Raw genomic sequence first — 20,402 nt, forward strand, 5'->3', positions numbered from 1 at the left:
AGTATAGAAGGGTAGGAGTGAATGTTGAGTTTCTTCCTAGGGGAAAATGGGAGTGTGTTTTGTTTTGGGGGCACTGGTAGAGATGAGGTACAGATACTACAGGGCCAGAGAAGCCAACTATTTAAAGGAAACAAATTCTCTATTACAGACTTGCTCTCCTCTTCCCCAGAGTTTGCTTGTTGTTGGAAAGTGAGTTCTCTTGCTCTGCAGATCCCTTTGTACATCACTAGTCTCCTATATTAACTCTAACCAATGAAATATGAGTGAAGGAATAGAATCTCTCTGCAGATTCACCTTATGCAGAGCTCCCACATATGATCCCTCTTCCCTTATTTCCTGACTGCTTACCCATGCCAGACATGCCTTGACAGCCTCTCATTGGAAAAAGAGAAAGGGAATATTATAAAGTGATTAGTTTGGTTATATTATTCAGCAATATCTCCTTTAAGCAGAACCAAACATACAATTAAAAAAAACCCTAGGCTCAGAAAAGTTTGTTGCTTGCTAAAGGTAAAAATATGACTAGCAGAATCTGATTTAAAATTACATATAGTAGGTTATTTTGACTATACCATAATGCTTTTAGCTAAAAATGTCCAACTATCACATAAAGCATTTCTTCTCTACCATTGTCCTTTTTATTGATATTTTTATAATAATCAACATTTTCATCATTAATTTAACAACATTATTCTTCTCACTATCATCCCATCTGGCATTTAAGAAGCGCTCACTATATAACCAGAGCAGGATTAAATGTCTGTCATGCACTATTCCTCACCATCATCATCATGGTCTTTTATAAAATCCCATTTATCATTTGTTGATCCCTTTTTCTGTGCCAAGAACTGGGCCATAGGTTTTTCCAGCATTTACAAGAGTCATCTTGTGGCAAAGCAGAACAGCTCAGTGCTATAGAGCCAAGTGTCAGAGCTCAGTGTCACAGCCAAGTGCCACAGCTCTGAGGCACAGCTCACTGTCACAGCCCAGGGTTACAGCTCTGGGTTGCAGCTATCCCAATTTGAAGACTCAAGAATCTGAAGGTCACTTGAAGAGGTGGAGAAGAACCTTTTATTACACCAGAAGGATAAGAAGAGTTTGAATTCCTAAGTCTGAGTGCTGACTAGAAATGTGGGCCTCCTTATATAAGGATCTCTGGGGTAGGCAATCATGCTCATTGAAGCAGGGGGGTGGAGTTACAGAACATTCCCGAAAGGGGTAGAGATAACAGAACATTCCTGTAAGGGAGCAGAGATAACAGAACATTCTTGAGAGGTCACACAGTTCAAATGGTTTCACAAAAGACTGCTCCTGGTCCACAGGAAGGTGCTTCTGGGTCACCATCCAGCCCACCACTCCCAGACCAGAGGAAAGGGCTTTTGGGCTGCCATCTGTCCCACTGCTCCCCAGCCCAGAGGAAGGGGCTTCCAGGCCACCATCCCTCCCACCACACCTGGCCCCTGTCCCACCTCTCACAGCTCAGAGGAGGTGAGCTGCACAGGTGCCAAAAGCACCCCCCAGCCCCCTAGTCAAAATGAGAAGACATGTAAATAAGTCTCAAAACCAGACTTCCAGATCACCTACAGCAACCCCAAAGGGAAATGAGATGGAACACTCTGATACTCAATCACCTGGACCCACTGAACTGGCAACAAAAGGGGATCTGGAAAAAATGAAATCAGAAATAATTTCTCAGATAACAGCAGAGATTGTGCTCCTAGTGCAAGACATGATTAATAAATCTAGAGAGGAGCTGAGGAACATGATGGAATCTCAACATAGGAAAAAATGGAATCCATAAAACATATGCAAATAGGTTTCCTTGAGATGAAAAACTCCACTGAAAGTCTAAACAGCAGAATGAGCCAATGTGAGGACAGAATTCCAGATATAGAAGATAAGATTGTAATTAATGACCAGGAAAAGAAAAATTGCTTCAAAATTATAAGGGAACATGAGAAATCAATCCAGCAGCTGCTAGATGATGCAAAGAAGAATAACATAAGACTGATCCGAGTCAAAGAAGAAACAGTACAGAGTGCATATGACATAAAAAAAAACTCTTCACAGAAGTAATGGCAGAAAACTTCCCAAGCAGGGGAAAAGAACTTGACATACAGATAAGTGAGGCATATAGGACTCCAAAGAGCCTTGATTAAAAAAAATCTACACACAGGCATATAATTGTGAAGATTCCAGAAACTCAACAGAAGAACAAAGTTCTACAAGCAGTTAGAGAAAAGAAACAAGTCACATAGAAAGGAAAGCCCATCAGAATCACAGCAGACTTCTCAACACAAACCATCAAGGCAAGAAGAGCTTGGAGTGACATATTCCAAGCCCTAAAAGAAAACAGCCTCCAACCCAGATTGAGGTACCCTGCAAAACTATCTTTCAAAATTGATGGAAATAAGATACTTTCATGACAAAGAGCACCTTAGGAACTTCGTGAATACCAAACCAGCACTCCAAAAATTTTTACACAATATCCGAGGATCAGACACTGAGAATCACAACCCCAGGAAGCAAAGCAGAATGGACCCATCTGGCACGACAAGAAATTAAATTTAAAGAGGGAGAACCCAAGAAAAAGAAAAAGTCATGGCAATGACAAGTCAATATGTTTCAGCTATAACCATCAACGTTAATGGTCTCAGTTCACCAATCAAAGAAATAGACTGGCAGAATGAATCAAGAAGCAAAATCCAACAATATGCTGCATATAAGAAACACACTTAATTCAAAAGGAAACTAATAGACTGAAAGTTAAAGGGTGGAAAACAACACTCCATGCAATGGGAACCCGAAAAAAAGCAGGAGTAGCTATCCTCTTTGCAGATCAAGTAGACTTCAAACCAACACTGATGAAGAGAGATGAAGAAGGACACTACATCCTTGTAAAGGGAACAATCCAAGAGGAAGAGATGACAATCATAAATATCTATGCATCAAACACTAGTGTGCCCAACTATATAAAACAAATACTAACAGACATGAAAAGTCATATATGCACTAATACAATTGTAGTGGGGGACCTCAACACCCCATTGTCACAAATAGATAGATCAACTAGACAAAAAATAAGTAATGAAATACTAGAACTCAATCGAACTCTTCAACAAATGAACTTAACAGATGTTTATAGTCTTCTACCCCACAAAATCAGAATACACATTCTTCTCAGCTGCACATGGGTCATTCTCAAAAATAGACCACATACTCACACATAGAACATGTTTAAGTAAGTGCAAAGGAATTGAAGTTATCCTCTGTATATTATCAGTCCATAGTGAGATGAAATTGGAGATCCATAGCAAAAGAAACGAAAAATTTCATAAGCACGTGGAAACTGAACAACACACTTCTGAATAACCAATGGGTCACAGAGGAAATTAAAGAAGAAATCAGACAGTTCCTACCATTAAATGACAATGACAATAAAACATATCGGAATCTATGGGACACGATGAAAGCAGTCTTACGAGGGAAATTCATAGCAGTGAATACTCATATTAGGAAAATAGAATGAGCCCAATTAAACAACCTGATGCTGCAGCTCAAGCTTCTAGAAAAAGAAGAGCAGGACAACCCCAGAGCTCATACAAGGGAGGAAATTATAAAGATCAGAGGAGAAATCAGTGCAATGGAGACTAAGGGAATGATACAAAAAAATCAATGAAGATAACAGTTGGTTCTTTGAAAGAATCGACAAAATTGACAAACCCTTAGCCAACCTTGTCAGAAAAAGGAAAGAAAAGGCCCAAATCCATGCAATTAGGAATGTAAAGGGTGAAGTTACAGCAGACCCAGCAGAAATCCAGAGGATCATCAATACCAACTTCCAGAACCTATATGCCAATAAGATGGAAAACACAGAAGAAATGGACAGATTCTTAGATACATATGAATTAACAAAGTTGAATGAAGAAGACCTAAAAATTATAAACAACCCACTATCAACCAATGAAATTGAAAACATAATAAAAAACTTATCAACTAAGAAAAGTCTGGGCCCTGATGGCTTCACTGCTGAATTCCACAAGACATTTAGAGAGGAACTACTGCCACTACTGTTTAAACTCTTCAATGAAATTGAAAGGGAAGCAATACTCCCAAATTCATTCCTGGAAGCAAGCATCACCTTGATCCCCAAAGCAGAGAAAGACACAACCGAAAAGGCGAAATATAGGCCAATCTCACTAATGAACATAAAAGCAAAAATCCTTAATAAGATACTGACAAATAGAATGCAGAAGATCATCAAGAAGGCCATACACCCTGATCAAGTGGGATTCATCCCAGGGATGCAGAGATGGTTCAACATATGCAAATCAATCAATGTAATACACTATATCAATAGAGCCAAGGACAGAAACCATATGATTATCTCCATAGATGCAGAAAAAGCATTTGACAAAAATCTAACATGCATTTATGATAAAAACCCTATCAAAAATTAGAATAGATGGTCTCTACCTCAAACTGATTGAAGCCATCTATGAAAAACCAACAGCCAATATCATACTAAATGGTCAAAAACTGAAATCCTTCACACTAAAGTCAGGAACAAGACAAGGATGTCCACTATCACCACTCTTGTTCAATGTAGCTCTGGAAATATTAGCCATGGCAATTAGACAAGAGAAAGAAATAAATGGAATAAAGATAGGGAATGAAGAAGTCAAATTGTCATTATTTGCAGATGACATGATACTCTATATAGAAGACCCCAAGAAGTCCCCCAAAAGTCTTCTAGACTTAATAACCAAATTCAGTCAAGTAGCTGGTTACAAGGTCAACACACAAAAATCAATAGCTTTCCTCTACACCAATGACAGACTCACTGAGAGAGAAATAGGGCAAAGAATTCCTTTCACAATAGTATCCAAAAAACTGAAATACCTAGGAATCAACCTAATGAAAGAAATCAAAGACCTCTTCTCTGAAAACTATAGCACTCTGAAAAGAGAGATTGAAGATGATATCAGAAAATGGACACAAATCCCCTGCTCCTCTGTAGGAAGAATTAATATAGTGAAAATGGCCATACTTCCAAAACTGCTATATAGATTTAATGCAATTCCAATTGAGATCCCAGTAGCATACTTCATGGCCCTTGAGAAAACAATCCAAAAATTCATTTGGAACAAGAAGACATCCAGAATAGCAAAAGCAATTCTAGGTAACAGAGACATGGCAGGGGGTATCATAAGCCCCAACCTGCAACTCTACTACAAAGCTACTGTGATAAAAACAGCATGGTACTGGCAAAGAAACAGACCTGAGGATCAGTGGAACAGATTAGAAGATGCAGAAACAATGCCAGACACACTCAGCAATCTTATCTTCGATAAAGGAGCCAACAACCTCACTGGAGGAAAGATAGCCTCTTTAATAAATGGTGCTGGAAAAATTGGGCTTCAATTTGCCAAAGATTAAAACTAGACCTGTATCTCTCACCATGCACTAAACTAAAATCAAAATGGATTAAAGATCTAAATATTAAAATAGAAACTGAACCAGTTGGAACAGAGGTTAGCTAGAACCCTTGAAGACATTGGTGTAGGAAAAGATTTTATGAACAAAACCTCAGTTGCCTGTGAACTAGCACAAACAATCAATAAGTGGGATCTCTTCTTATTAAAAGGCTTCTGCACAGCAAGAGCAACCACCAGCAGTGTGAAGAGACAACCCACAATGTGGGAAAAAATCTTCACCTGCTCTTCCTCAGACAAAGGTCTACTATCTTGACTCTATAAAGAACTTAAAAAGATCAGACCTCCCAAATTTAAAGACCCAATCCGAAAATGGGCATCTGAAATGAGCAGACATTTCTCAGACAAAGAAGTAGAAATAGCAAATAAATACATGAAAAAATGTTCAACATCATTGGTCATTGGAGAGATGCAAGTGAAAACAACCTTGAGATTCCATCTCACTCCAGAAAGAATGGCTACTATCATGAAATCAAACAATAACAAATGCTGGCAGGGCTGTGGGGAAAGAGGAACCCTGCTCCAGTGCTGGTGGAAGTGTAGACTGGTGCAACCACTGTGGAAATCTGTATGGAGATGCATCAAAGAACTAGGACTGGAAGTCCCATTTGACCCTGCTATTCCACGGCTGGGGATCTTCCCCAAAGAATTAAAAGAATCATACCACAGTGATATATGTGCACCCATGTTCATAGCAGCACAGTTTGTGACTGCTAAAACTTGGAGACAGCCCAAATCCCCATCAAGTGGAGACTGGATAAAGAACATGTGGTTTTTTTTATAAAGTGGAGTACTACTCAGCCATAAAAAATGAGAAATTAGAGACATTTATAGCTAAATGGATGCATATTGAGGCAATACTCTTAAGTGAAATAAATAGGACACACGTGTAAATACCAAATAGTTTCTCTGGTGTGAGAAACTGAAAGTGTAAATAAGGACTAAAATGTATAATAGGTAATGTGAAATAGGAAGAAAAGGGACAAAGGGGAAATAAGTGGGAGGGATAGGGGAAAGGATAGAAGGGAATGGGATTAATATGAGAAAATGGAAAAATAGGAACAAAATCTTTGTAAATTGGGAGGAATGGAGGGGTTGAAGGGAGGGCTGGGCAAGGGGAAAAAATAAGAACCAAGAGAGATTATGTAAAGGTGCAAATTTCCGTTGATGAATGTCATTATATTGTATATCTAAAATGTACCAATGATTAGAATGAATAATCGGTAATGCAAAATAGGAAGAAAAGGTCCAAATGGTAGGGGTAGTGGGAGGGACAGGGGAAAGGAAAGAAGGGAAAGAAAAAATGCTGAGAATTGGAAAAAATGGAAATAAAGTCTTTGTAAATAGGGAAGGGTGGATGAAGTGAGGGAGGGCTAGGAATGGAGAAAAAATAAGAACCAAGATGCATCATGTAAAGGTTTAAGTTCCCAATGAGAAATGTAAATGTGTTGTGCACCTGAAATGTACCAATGAAAGAATTTTAGAAAAAAACACATTTACACACCATTTTGATACATTGAGCAGGAGAACTGCAGGACAAACTTACATTTCTGGAGCATTTTGTTGAAAATAATCATAGAGGCAAGGCAAGGGCCTGTCTCATTGTTTATTATTGCTCTATCAATCTCAGTAAAATCAGACTCTTACAATTTACATGATGCCATTGTGCCCCTATAAGCCAGCCATAAATTGAAGATATCATAAGTTGAAAATGTGTTTAATATACTTACCTAACTTACTGACCATCATAGCTTAGCAACAGCACAGTTGTAGGATGTTGGTTGTTTCCCACGTAAACATGGATCTGACTCTGAGCTGAGACTCTGATGCTTCCCAGAGTTGAAGGGGGTACTGGACATATCCAAAGCCTCAGAAGAGATAAAAATTCAACATTAAAAGTATAGATATTTCCCAATTTACCATGGTTCCACATACATTTTTTTTACTTTACAATGGTGTGAAATGATGTGCCTGCCCTAGAAACCTATATTGAATTGTGAATTTTTATCTTTCCCAAGACAGTGATACATGGTGGGCTTTTCTCTCCCAGTGCTGGGCAGCAGCAATGAACCTGAGCTCCCTGTCAGCCATGAAAACAACTAATACCATACTGTATCATTAAGCTCCGATATTATTGTGTTAGGTGTATTAAATACATCTTTGACCTGCTATAATTTCAATGTACAATGGGTTTGGGGGACTTAACTCCATTTTAAGCCAAGGAACATCCACGTGTTTTCCATTGACTATATATTTATGCCATTCCATTCTAAAGTAAAAAAATTATTAAAATTAACCAGGGTAAGTCAGGGGTCATCTGCAGTTAGCATTTCTAATTTACTGATGCATAAAGTCAAATTTGGAGAGAAATTTGAATTAATAAACAAATCAGGGTGCACATACTTTGCATGTAGCCAAAATATGTTCACACACAATATAGGACATTTTTTTTCAGAAAACTTTATTGTATTTTTTGGTATATGCTTGTAATATTTAATGAATAATTAGAATCATTATGTAGAATTACATCCCCTTTTCTTCCTTTACCTCCCCTCTTCCCATACTTGAATCATTTCACATCTCCCCAATGTTTACCTCCCTCTTTTCTATTACCTCTCTTTTATTTTGCTCTTTAAATTATTTATACTTAGAGTTTCTCATATAATAGAAAACATGCAATATTTAACCTTGTGACTGATTTATTTCCTTTAACCTTATGGTCTCAAGATGCATCCATTTTTCTTCAAATGACTGAAATTTATCCACATTTATATTGACTTTTTATCTATTCACCTACTGATGAGCACATAGGGCACTTCCAAAATGTAGCTATTATAAATGGTGCTGCTGTGAACTTTTTCTTATGTTGCCTAATTTGATCCCATACTAACCCCTGGATGTATGTAATTCTTACAGGAAGAACAATTGAGTCCCATGGAAGTGACAGGACTCAGGATTCAAAACATCTTGGAAGGACTGAGGCCTAAATGTACTTGTTCTCTCAGTGCCTGTTCCGTCTCATCACAAGCCTGATTTCAACGGTAACCTCCTCTCCCTGAGCAATGGTGTTCTAGAATTCATACTCATGTAAATCTGGAAGCTAACATTTGGCCAAACTTTTGAAGTTAAGCGTTTGTTTCATTGGCTTAGAGAAGACAATGTTAAAAAGAATCATGATTTTACTACCTTTTATATATCACAAGACACATGGTTCAGAGTGAGGAATGTTTTAAATGCTTTTTAGAGGGACTTTTCAATTTTTAATCTTTATTAGTACATGTTTTCAGTACACAATTATTATATTTATTATGAAGAATTGGTAAGTGTACTTAACATGTTTCAATTATTTTTCCCTTCCCCTCTACTCCTTTTATTTGCCAGTAACAGATTCATTTATTTATGTCTTTATAAAGTTAATTATCATACATACATATTACAGATTTAATTAGAAGTAATTAATTTTGGTCCCATGTGAACAGGTAGAGAGAAAATAAATGTTATAAAAAGAAAAGAAATATACTTTTCATTCTCACAGAACATCTTATTTTTTCTCTTTTGCTAATGACTTCTGCTGGTTACACTGTACACACCACTCCACAAAGCCAGAGCAGAACCAACGTAGCAGCACTATGGTCTTACTCAGCTTTCTGTCACCATGACAGACACCTGAGATAAACAAGTTAAAGCAAGGGAGGGTCTGTTTTGGCTGGCAATTTGCATGTCCCAATTCCTGGTGACTGGGACCTGTTGCCTTTGCCCTGGGGCACAGCAGTACTAATGGCTGGAGCAGATGATGGAAGGACTGCCCATCTATCATGACTGGAGAGCCAAAGGAGAGTGGAAGAACCTAGGACCTTTAATGGCCTAAAATCTCCCAGTACGCCTCTCCTCCTAAGGGTTCCACCACCTCCAAAACGCACCACAGGCTGGGGACCAAGTCTTCAATATATGGCTTTGGGGAACTTTTAAGATTCAAGCTACAATCACTGTGTATTCCACTCACAAGCAGAAGTATAAGGACATCCAAACCTCTAGCTCACTTTTGCTCCCAATCATCTTGGAAACAAAATGTTGCTTCCTCAATTGGCTACTTACAGCTGTGTCTGAAATCCTAATTCTACTCAACAAATGGATAGAATTTAAGTAGTGGTAGTGGGTGGAGGCAAAGCATGTATCATTACTTGCCTATCCATTTGCATCAGAAGATCCTAAGCCATGCAGGCCTTTCCCTTGCCATCAGGCCTGGAGAAGTTGGGGAGAAGAACTGACCCAAAATGATTCTTCAGACTCTTATGAATAAGGTGCATCAATGATAAATCTTTGCAGAACAGCTGGCTGCATATTTAATCTCTCAAAATGTGCCTATTCGTTTGGAATGTGTGGTTATTACACATTTCCATCCGCATTTATGGCAACTCAGAGGTATGAAACCACTATGGAAAATCCAAAATGCCCATTTCATGATGGTTCACTCAGAATATGTGGAACAGTGATATCAAAGGAGCCAGGACTCCTGCAAGTATTGTTAAAAATGATGTATAGAACAAGAAGATAAAGAATCCCCCATCAGAGCAAATTTACACTATTTTACAACCCTTCTCACTGAGACAAATAATGTAGCATGAAGATTTATCACTTTGTCTCAACCTGTGCCATGTAGAAGGATAGAAAAAGGAAGGGTGAACATCTCACATGAGAATAGTAAGGGGGAGGTAGACGATCAGCACAACTAAAAGCAGCCCACAACCTGGAACACAAATGCCATAAATTCACAAGCAAAGCATTATTAAAAATTTCCAGGCCCATAAATGCTATCATTAATCACTTCCAAATAAACCTGATGTGAGTTAAATTATTGGAAGTTCCTGTGTAAATTAAATTATTATTAGTTGCAGGCTTTTTTTTTGTTGGAACAAGAAGCAGCCGAGAAGGAAGGGTTAGAGAGACCTACTGGCTTCAATTTACAAAAGAAGGTTTAAGGGGGAAAAGATTTTTGCTTGATTACAAGACCAAAACCACTTCACAGTATAATACCACAATAATTGTAGCCATACATCATAGCATGTCATAAGCCCAAGACAAAGCTCAGCCGCCTTTCGTAAGCAGCAGCCAAGGATGCAAGGAAAGCAAGTGAATGAGGTAATGGATTTCTTTCTCCTTATTCCACTAGAGAGCAGTGTTCTTTTGTACAAATCAGGTAAGTTTTTTTTTTCTGCAAAGAACCTGTGAGGGAAATATTCTATATAAGAGGTTTTAATACCAACAGAAAAGTCTTCCCCTTGCTGTAAAGCTATGCACTTTGATTGATGGATGCAGACAGGTATTTTTTCCCAAGAAAGTTGCTCTGAATTGAAGTAAGTGTGCTTTTGATATCTTCTTTTTTATAGACAAGTGTTAATGATTCAAAGTAGAACTTGCAAATTAAAATTACATCTTATAGTACACATTTTAGATGGCAATCTTCTGCCCAAACAGGTAACAATAATCAACCATTCATTATCTTTATAGGTAACACAAGGATGTTGTTAATAATACTTTCTTAAATATACCTAAAAATATTCAAGGGACAATAATCAACAAAGTCCAGGACAGAAATGAAGGCAAATGAAAGAGTGTAAGAAGAAATGTTTGCTTTGAAAAGTTGTCCTGATCCACTCCTTTACACTTTTTAAAAATGCATTATCCTGCTAGTAACTTTATTGATAATCCTGAGAACAGCAAGTTTGCATGATAGATATTTGCCAGCCTTTCTAAAAGAAAATATAGTCATAGGCAATTTGGCTATAATTCCTTGATGGAGCAGTGGACATTCCAAGAAGTCCAAGGCCAGGTCAACAATAGCTGAAGGCTGCCTCTCCATTTCATGTTGTTTAAATAACATTTCTAACTCTTCAATCCTATGCACAGAGAAACAAGCATAACAAACCGGTGAGTCTGTATGCATCTGTGTATAACTGACTGCTTTTCTTGCTCAATAAGAATTAAATTACTGGGTAATTTTGGTTTCTCCTAGAAAGGAATGAATATACTTTTAAGTATTTAGAATCACCAGAGAGCCTTTTAGCTATCCCTAAATACAAATCAGTGTCACCTGAAGTGTGGTTTCCTTGCGGACACAGCCCTGTTTCTTCTCCCTATTTACTCTTGGTATTCTTTTTCTACTACCCAACATCATTTTGTTATTTCTTTTCCTTAAACAAACTGAATGATACAGTTGTAAGCAAAAATAACTTGGGAGAAAAATAGAGTAAAATCTGAAGCATGACAAATAACAATAGGAAAAGCTCTTCAGAGTATTTACCATGTTAATTCAGAGAAATCAGATTATAGAAAGTGTTAAATTTAACATCAGCAGATCCTGGGATTTATTTTGGCTGGCTCATTTTTGCCTACATGCTGAACTTTCTAATATAGTAAATTCATGGAATTTGGTATTCCTTGACAAGAGTAAACTTGGGCTTCCTGAACTTCATATCCTGGTAGCATGAAGAACATTTCTTCACATGAGATCTGGCAAATATACAAAGCTGAATAAACAAGGGTGAATCCAAGAATGATTGGAGAGAGGAAACAATAATTCCTTCCACCCTAACCTGTTTTAATGCCAAATGTTTGCAATTCAGCTACAATACATTACTTGTATTGTAAAAAGCTGATCCTCTACTAATTAGACATCAGTAACAGTACAGGGAACTTCATGGAAAAAATCTGTATCATAGTCACTTTCCCATCACTGGGACAAAATATTCAGCACCCACAATTTAAAGGAGAGGCTTTTTCCCCACAGCTTCAGTCCATGGTTGGTTAGCTTCAAGGCAGAAACAATATGGCAGAGGGGTGGGAGGAAAAAGAAGTGCTCAACCCATGGCAGCCAGCAAGCAGAGAGAAAATGGAGGAACCATAAGCTTTGCTAGATCACACTCCCAGTAACCTCCAAACAGGCTCCACTTTCTAAAATGAGATTCAGCTACTGAACTCATCAATGGATGAATTGGATAGATGAATCAACAGATGATATTGTGCCCACATGATTCAATCACCTTCCAAACACATGAGACTTTGGGGGGATATGTTAGATCTAAACCATAACACTAAAAAAGAGACCTGGGTTTGGATCATAGTTCTATTATATATTGTGTCACACAAAGCTCTCTGAGCCTCACCATCAGCATTTATATAGGCAACAAAATTTGACAGTGCTTCCTTTCCAAAATTGTGTGAACAGCCAATTACTATATACTTTGCTTAAAATAGGCACTTCAAAATTGATGAAAATATTTCCAAGCAACTGGTGTCTCCCAGCCAGAGGCATAATCTGTCATTTTTATGTGAAATATTTTAAGTCAGATATTTTAAATAATCTAGAACAAATGTTAAAATGTTGGAATTTCTTGGCCAAAAACACATTTTATGTCCATTTATGAAAACAAAGTAGCCAAATAATTCATTTAGAAAAACATTAATTCTAAAATTTTTTGGATATCTGAACTCTAGATGAAGTACAAAGAGTGTCAAAAGTTTTTGTTTTGTTTTGCTAAAGATTGGAAAGGCATTGAACAAACTGTAAATGCATATGCCCATTTTGAGGGCAAGTTGGCAATGTGTTCAAAAGCCTTAGAAATATTCAGACTTTGAGGTAGTAATTCTATTTTAAGAAATGCATTCCAGAGGAATAATAACCAGAAATATGCCATCAAAAGCTTGCATTCCAGGCTGTTTATAACCTTTTTTTTTACAGTAGTGAAAAATTGGATACAATTTAAATGTCTAACAATAAGAGATTAGTTAAATATATTGTGGTATTTCCTTAAAATAGTCTATTGTAAAGCTATTAAGACTGTATTTTCAAATAATGTTTAATGACACAGAAAATGCTCATATAAATTTAGGTGAAAAAATAGGATATAAAACTGAATTTACAATGTGATGTCAATTTTACAAAACTGAGCATTTCACATAATTATTCTTATTCAACATATTTCAAGTAGTCAACCAAAATATTGTCAAAACATTAAGAAATAAAGATAAATTGCAAGCTTACAAATAAAGTTTTCATTTTTCTCCATGTGTATCTCAAATTCAAATTAACAATCATGAATTTAGAAAGCTACAGTCCATAATTTCATAAGATTTTAAGATAGTTCTTCATATATCTTGCTTTTGTCCAAATTCTGACAGGACTTAACAATATTTATTGGCAGAAAACCAAAGAATAAGTGATTCAACTACAGAGATACTACAATTTAAAATACTGTCTTTTAATTTGTACCATGTCAGATTGTTTCTGCTCCTATAACAAAATACTTAAAATGTGGGAATTTATATAGGATACAAGTTTGTTTCTCATAGTCCTGGAGGATAGGAAGTCCAACATGAGAAGACTTCCCCGGAAAATCTGGGACCTGAAGAGGGTTGCTCTCTGGTTCCAAAATGGCGCTTCCTACATCACCCTCACATGGCAGAAGGAGCCAACAGTTCCCTTGCACATCTTCTATGAAGTCATTTATCCCCATTCATGAAAACAGAGCCCTTAATCATGCCCTGAAGACTACTCCTCTTAATTTTATCACATCAGTGGTTAAGTTTCAGCATGAATTTTGGTAGTACATATTCAGAGCCAATTAAATTCAAGGAAATTTGACTGTATTTGGTAAATGTTTGAGGGGCAAAATGAATTTGAAGGTAGAAACCATTTTTTGGGGGGGGGTTACTGAGGATTGAACTAGGGACCTTGTGCTTGCGAGGCAGGTGGTGGAACCACTGAGCTAAATCCCAGCTCTAGGCCAAATGAATTTGAATTGCATTTTATCTGAGATTTTTAAGGGCAAAATAATGTTGCAAGGAGCTTACTTGAAAACATCTCATTGACCAGCTGAGGGGATTCCATAGAAATTTATTTGCAAGAAGGCTAGAGAAAACCTCCTGAGATGTAACAGGATTAAATAGAGAAATAGGAGCCAGATACTTTACTCACCTACAGAGAAAAAGAGTGTTTTCATGTGACCTTGACTTGAAAGGTCTCTGCTTGACCTTATAGGATCCTGACTGGAGAGGAAAGGGAAGAGTTCCAGGTAAAGAGACTTGTACATAAAACCTGGGCAAATTTCTATTTGGGCCCAAGAAATAATTCCATGGGATCCCGCCAACAGTTGTAGAAGAAGAAGAAAAAAAAGATATCCTTTATTCCTCAATAGCATTAATATCCTGGATAATTTTATAAATTGTAAAAAAGAAACCAAGGCACTGGTTTATCAAACACTTTGCACATGGCCCAACAGCTGTGGGTAGGAACTTCTCTCTTCCTATCGGCAACACCAAGAAGTGGTGCTTTCAAAAGAGTGAACATTTTCTTGAACACAAGCAAGATACCCAAGAGGTCCTCTGGATATAATGCAGAAGGAAATGATTTATATGCAGCTTGAGTTTCTGAGTTAGAAAGAGAGACAGACAGAGCCAGGGAAATAAAATATATTTTGGCCCTTTTTCCCTGGAAACTGTTTATTTTCAGAACAAAAGCTCAAGTTGTTCACTGAATCAAGATTTCTACACTCTTCTACCTATCAGGGCACTAAACTAGAACATAGTCCTCAAGACTGCTCCAGAGAACTGATACCAAGTTGGATTTATTGGGAATATTGTGGTGAATAAAATGAAAGTGGAACACCAGAACACTAACTGCAATTCTGTACATAATGTTGAAGAATGATGTAGTATTTTAGCACACAGATATACACTGCTAATTTCTGCTTTCAAGAAGTAATTTTTTATATCCAATTAACTCAATACCATCAGGATTCATCTGAACCAGTTTTTATTTCTGAATTTCTTTTTCTGAATTGTTCTATTTTTAAGTATTGACATTTCATGACTTTTATTCTTTCTGAGATATCTTGCAAAGAACCAGAAGAATGATTCATGCTTTAAAGTTAAACTAGGATCAAACTTGTACTCTTTTTATAATCACTATTAGGTCCAGTGGATCCTTTGATATATGTAATTATCATTTGGGTCATTGGACCCTTTATATATGTCACATTATTGGTTCTTGGTGATTTTCCATGTTTTCCTGTATCTTGAAACATTTTACTATTTCATTGTCCTAGCAATTATTTTTTCATTACTTATCAATCATTCCAAGGTATTTTTTAAAAAGCTTAAATTATGAGAAAATAGAAGAAAGATGGGTCACAGACAGGACTCACAGAATTCTACAACGTCACTATTGCCGCAATCTTCTGGTTTTATACTGTGCTGTCTGAAATATGATATCATTGAAGAAGATATATTAAGAGAATGGAGAAATAGTCTTTGTGGTTTACTCGTAGTTTTCGTGGAACACAATTTTGAATTCAGAATTTCTCTTGTCCAGTCAATAGTGGCAAACAGAAACACTGAGAAATGTAGTTCAGAATGCAAACAAACAGGTAGCATCACTTTGTATTATAATAATCATGAACTTCATCACATAAGTAAAATTTTAGTTTATAAATATTCATAAGAAAATGTCCCAGGTGAATGTTTTCAAACTCAAATATCAGTGAACAACACATTTCTAAGGATGGGAAGGAGATGTGTATTTCTCACAAAGACATTCATTGGGAAGGAAGTGATCACTCAGTGTTGTGTGACAACAAATGGGCCATACTGTTTGTCAAAAGAATGCATGGCAATATTCCTTCAGCTCTGATAGTGTCTGTGTGCAAAATTCAACCTGCTACAGCTTGTAAAAGGACAATTGTTAAAAGCAAGTATGTACACAAAGGTGATCAGAAAGAAATTAGTGATGTAGAAATGACAAATAAAATCAATGATAGCTCCAAATGGTGTTCAATGTGAAATCGAAAATGGTTTGGACCTACAGAGCAGGTAAGGTGCCACTACAGTTATAAGTCACCCAAAAGTTTCAAAAATTGTGTTTAAGTATTATACCTTGGTGATGTAAATTCAGTAAGTACAAGATTGAACAGTTAGTTAAAAACTATTACATGTGCATTTAAAATAAGGAATCTACACTTACAACATGCCTATGTTCCAGAGTCATGCATGAAGGGCAGCTAGTAGCATTCAGAGGGTGCTGCCCATTGTAGATGTTTGTAATGTCAAATCAGAAAAATAAAAAGGGGGAATTTCAGTTGACTGTGTTGAGTTCTCATTAAAATTTCTAAATCATTTTCACTATTTCTCTATTCTTGTGAATTTATTAAGTGATGAAAAAATAGGAGAAACTGGAATAGAGCACACTGGCTCTACATGGTAAACAGCAATGCCTATTTTTCCTGGTATAAATGATGAAGGGTGAAGACTGGAAACTGGTTCATGAACTGGATGCCAGTGTGATGTTGTATCAGGAAAATTTCATGACACAATTCTGGGAGTTGATTTAAAACAAGGCACATGTGTTTGACATAAAATTTGGGGCAAAAATTACAATTATATAAAAGGTGCTAATGTTTTAAGACAAACAGAACAGAAATGTCATAACCAGTCTTCTTCATGTGCTCTTTTCCCTTCTTTTCTGGCTTTACCTTCTTAATCTTCCTCCCTTTCTATCCCTCCTCTTTCTTTTATGATTCTGGACTAAATTACACACTGCTGAAAGGATGTATAAATGGCTTTCCTCACAGTGTTGCAATTATGGATCAAAAGAAAAATTATTGGTTGTCTCTCAAGGAAAGCCAAGCCACTGACCACTTTCAGGCAGTTTTTCTTAAATCCAAGTAATTAACACAGTTTTAAAGAAAAGATTACAAGTGAAGAGTAATTCACAACATCCCCTAGTTTATATGATTCTGTCTTCATAGTCTTGATAGCTGCAAAGGAATGTTTCAGTCAGCGTTTATTTATTGAGCAGCTACCATATCCTAGACAATGGGAGTCCAAAAATAAATATGGAGAGATAAATTTAAATGCTCAAAATTATAATAATTTAAGATCTAAGAGATCAAAATGTGTAAAGAGAACAACCCACAGACAAAAAGACAATACATTCCCAGGGGAGAGACACAAGTTACACCTGATAAAGCAATAGAAACTCAATAGATCCTCTGTTTAAAACTTAATTTTAAAGCATTCTCTGGTTTTTTGTTTTGTTTTGTTTTGTTTTGCCTACTGCATAGGTAAGCAAACAAAATTTGTTTACTCTATGGTAATAATGGATCTGGCATAGCTATCACAGATTTAATTTTCTTACAAATTGTTAACACCCCTTTATTTTAAGGTGGACATGGCTAAAGAGTCTGTTTGGCAAGCCAGCCAAGTAAGAACGATGCATTAGTTTTGGTTAAAACTTTCCCCCAACCAAATCAATTTTTCTTGCCAATGACCTGAATCTCAGTCCAAAAACATTATATATAAGGTAGAAGAAATCGATATTTTCAGCTTACGCACCATGGTACTAAAACAATATAAAATTTATATCCAATATACACAATAAATTTTCATTGCTTTAGGTGCAAAATTAATGCATTTTAACTTCCTTTCTGTTCTGCGTCACAACACTATGTACAGTTCTGTAATGTTTATGTGTGTTTATATATGTGCATATATATGTGCATATATATATGTTTCAAACTTTCAAGGTGGTCTTAATAGGTTAACATAACTTCTAGGATAGTTGGTTTTTCTGAAAAATGCTTTTTTTTTCCCTTCCACTTAATTTGCCCTTTCCACATCCACCTTTCAGTTTCTATATTTTTAGTAAATGCAGATTAGGCAATTGTTTATTTTTTGCTTATGTATAAAAGCATAGCCATAGGCACAGAAATGTGTTTTGGATCCCATTCATGCTGAAAATTCACTGGTCACTCACTGACTCTGCAAGTAATTTTATAAAAATGTTTAGTTAGTTTTGCCAAGGATGTCTGATCTCCAATTTTACTTCACCGATGTAAGGTTTTGAATGGGTGGCCTGGTTTGATCAGTATCAGCCATGAGTGCCTTGGTCCTGAACATTGTTGTTTTGTTAAACAAAGGTGAAAGAATTGCACACTCCTATGCTGGCTTAAAGCTTTCTGAGGTGGGACAGAGACAAGGCTGCAAGTGAAACTGAGGTATGTCTTTCAGTTCTGCTAAACTCTTCTTTGCTCAGTTAAGCTATTTGATTGCACTCTGATATGACAAAATCTTTCTCAATTGGATGCTGATTAGACCAAAAAAGTAAATGTCCCTAAAAAGGTGGGACATAATTCATTAAGAAATAATTTTATAGGGCCAGGGATCTAGCTCAGCGGTCCCACTGGCTGCCTTGCAAGCACAAAGTCCTGAGTTTGATCACTGGTACCAAAAATAAATAAATAAAATAATAATAATAATAATAATAATTTTGTATAATAAAACTTTTTTCCAAATTTCTTCATGAATTTTAAAGAAAAAATAATATAATAATGGTAATGTATGGTAATTTCATTTCAAAGTAATAACAAATCTATTCCAGGTCACATATTTATAGCAGTAAGATGATTTAACTTTTTACTTTTTGCTTTGAGAGATCATGTGACTGGTTCTGAAAGTATGGAGTATTCTGAACAAATCTACATGTAGTCTAATACTTATGTAATGATTCCATTAAAATCAATTTACAAAAGTAGCATTAAATATTATATTTCCCTGCCTCTAAACACAGAGTTTCTGGGCCAAGCTCCATGGTATCAGAAGAAGCTGCATTTGAGGTTCAGGATCTCAGAAACTGTCACTGAAGATGAGTATTGTGATAGAGAATGTAGTTAAAGAGGGCAGAATATTCATTAGAAAAAATAAAATAACAATAACGTTTTTCATAGTAGACAAATAATGGACACAAACCAAAGGATGAACTCCATTGATGAATGGAGAAATACAGTGAAAGTATATCTACACAATGGAATATTATTCAGCCCTAAAAACAAATGAATTGCTTGCATATGCTCCAATATAGGTACATCATATAAATATTATGCTAAGTGAAAGAAGCTAGATGAAAATTGCTGTGGTATATGATTTCATTTACATGAAGTATGCAAAAAGGGCCACTCCATAGACAAGGACGTGAAATGTGGAGTGACTCCTAATAGGCATGGAATTTATTTATGCATGATGAACATGTTTTTGAACTAGATAGTGGTGATGAATGCATAACTTTTGAACATGTTAAAACCACCAAATTGTGTTCTTTAAATAGTGAATTATATTGATTTAGAAAAACTGTGTGAGAAAGAGAAAACCAAATCCAATTTGTTTTGGTGCACATTTTTGTGTGCTCTGGATTACTTGTCCCTAAGAATCTGTACAAGCTTCGTTGGATTATCCAATTCTCAATGTTTCTCTCAATTTTTTCCCCTTCATTTTTCTCTGCTCTACTTTAAGTTGTTTATATCCAATCTCCTGTTTTTTATTTCTTTTGCAACTATGCCTAGTTTCTTATTAAAATTAAATATTGGAGGCAGAGGAGATTTCTGGGCCACCATTCCACTGCTCCCAGCTCGGAGGAGGATTCTGGGCCACCTTCCCACCAATTCCAGCACAGAGGAGGCTTCCGGACCACCGTCCCACCACTCCCAGCACAGAGGAGGTAACCCCCCCCACCCCACCCCTGTAGAAATGAGGCAACATGTAAACAAGTCTCAAACCAGACTTCCAAATCACCTAAAACAACCACAAGCAGAAACGAGATTGAACACTCTGATACTCAACCACCTGGACTCCCTGAACTGGCAACAAAAGAGGATCTGGAAAAAATGAAATCAGAAATAATTTCTCAGATAACAGAAGAGATTGTGCTTATAGTAAATGACATGATTAATAAATCTAGAGAGGAGCTGAGGAACATGATGGAATCCCAACATTGAAAACAAATGGAATCCATAAAATAGATGCAAACAGATTACCAGGATATTAAAAACTCCTTTGAAAGTCTACACAGCAGAATGAGCC

At 36.5% G+C, this 20,402-nt stretch overlaps 1 long non-coding RNA gene across 1 annotated transcript in view; it reads right to left on the bottom strand.

Moving 5' to 3' along the window:
- The window catches only part of LOC147825992 (uncharacterized), a 90,720-nt gene that overhangs the window by 46,966 nt on the left and 23,352 nt on the right, over positions 1-20,402 (bottom strand). The window contains exon 3 of the long non-coding RNA XR_015440134.1: positions 7,226-7,363. This is a non-coding gene — a long non-coding RNA (uncharacterized LOC147825992). The remainder of the gene's footprint in view (positions 1-7,225; positions 7,364-20,402) is intronic.

The sequence above is a fragment of the Heterocephalus glaber genome, unplaced genomic scaffold (genome assembly GCF_053883595.1).
Source record: "Heterocephalus glaber isolate CG9 unplaced genomic scaffold, H.glaber_assembly_v1.0 deba00001481, whole genome shotgun sequence".
In the NCBI taxonomy this organism is placed as follows: Eukaryota; Metazoa; Chordata; class Mammalia; order Rodentia; family Bathyergidae; genus Heterocephalus; species Heterocephalus glaber.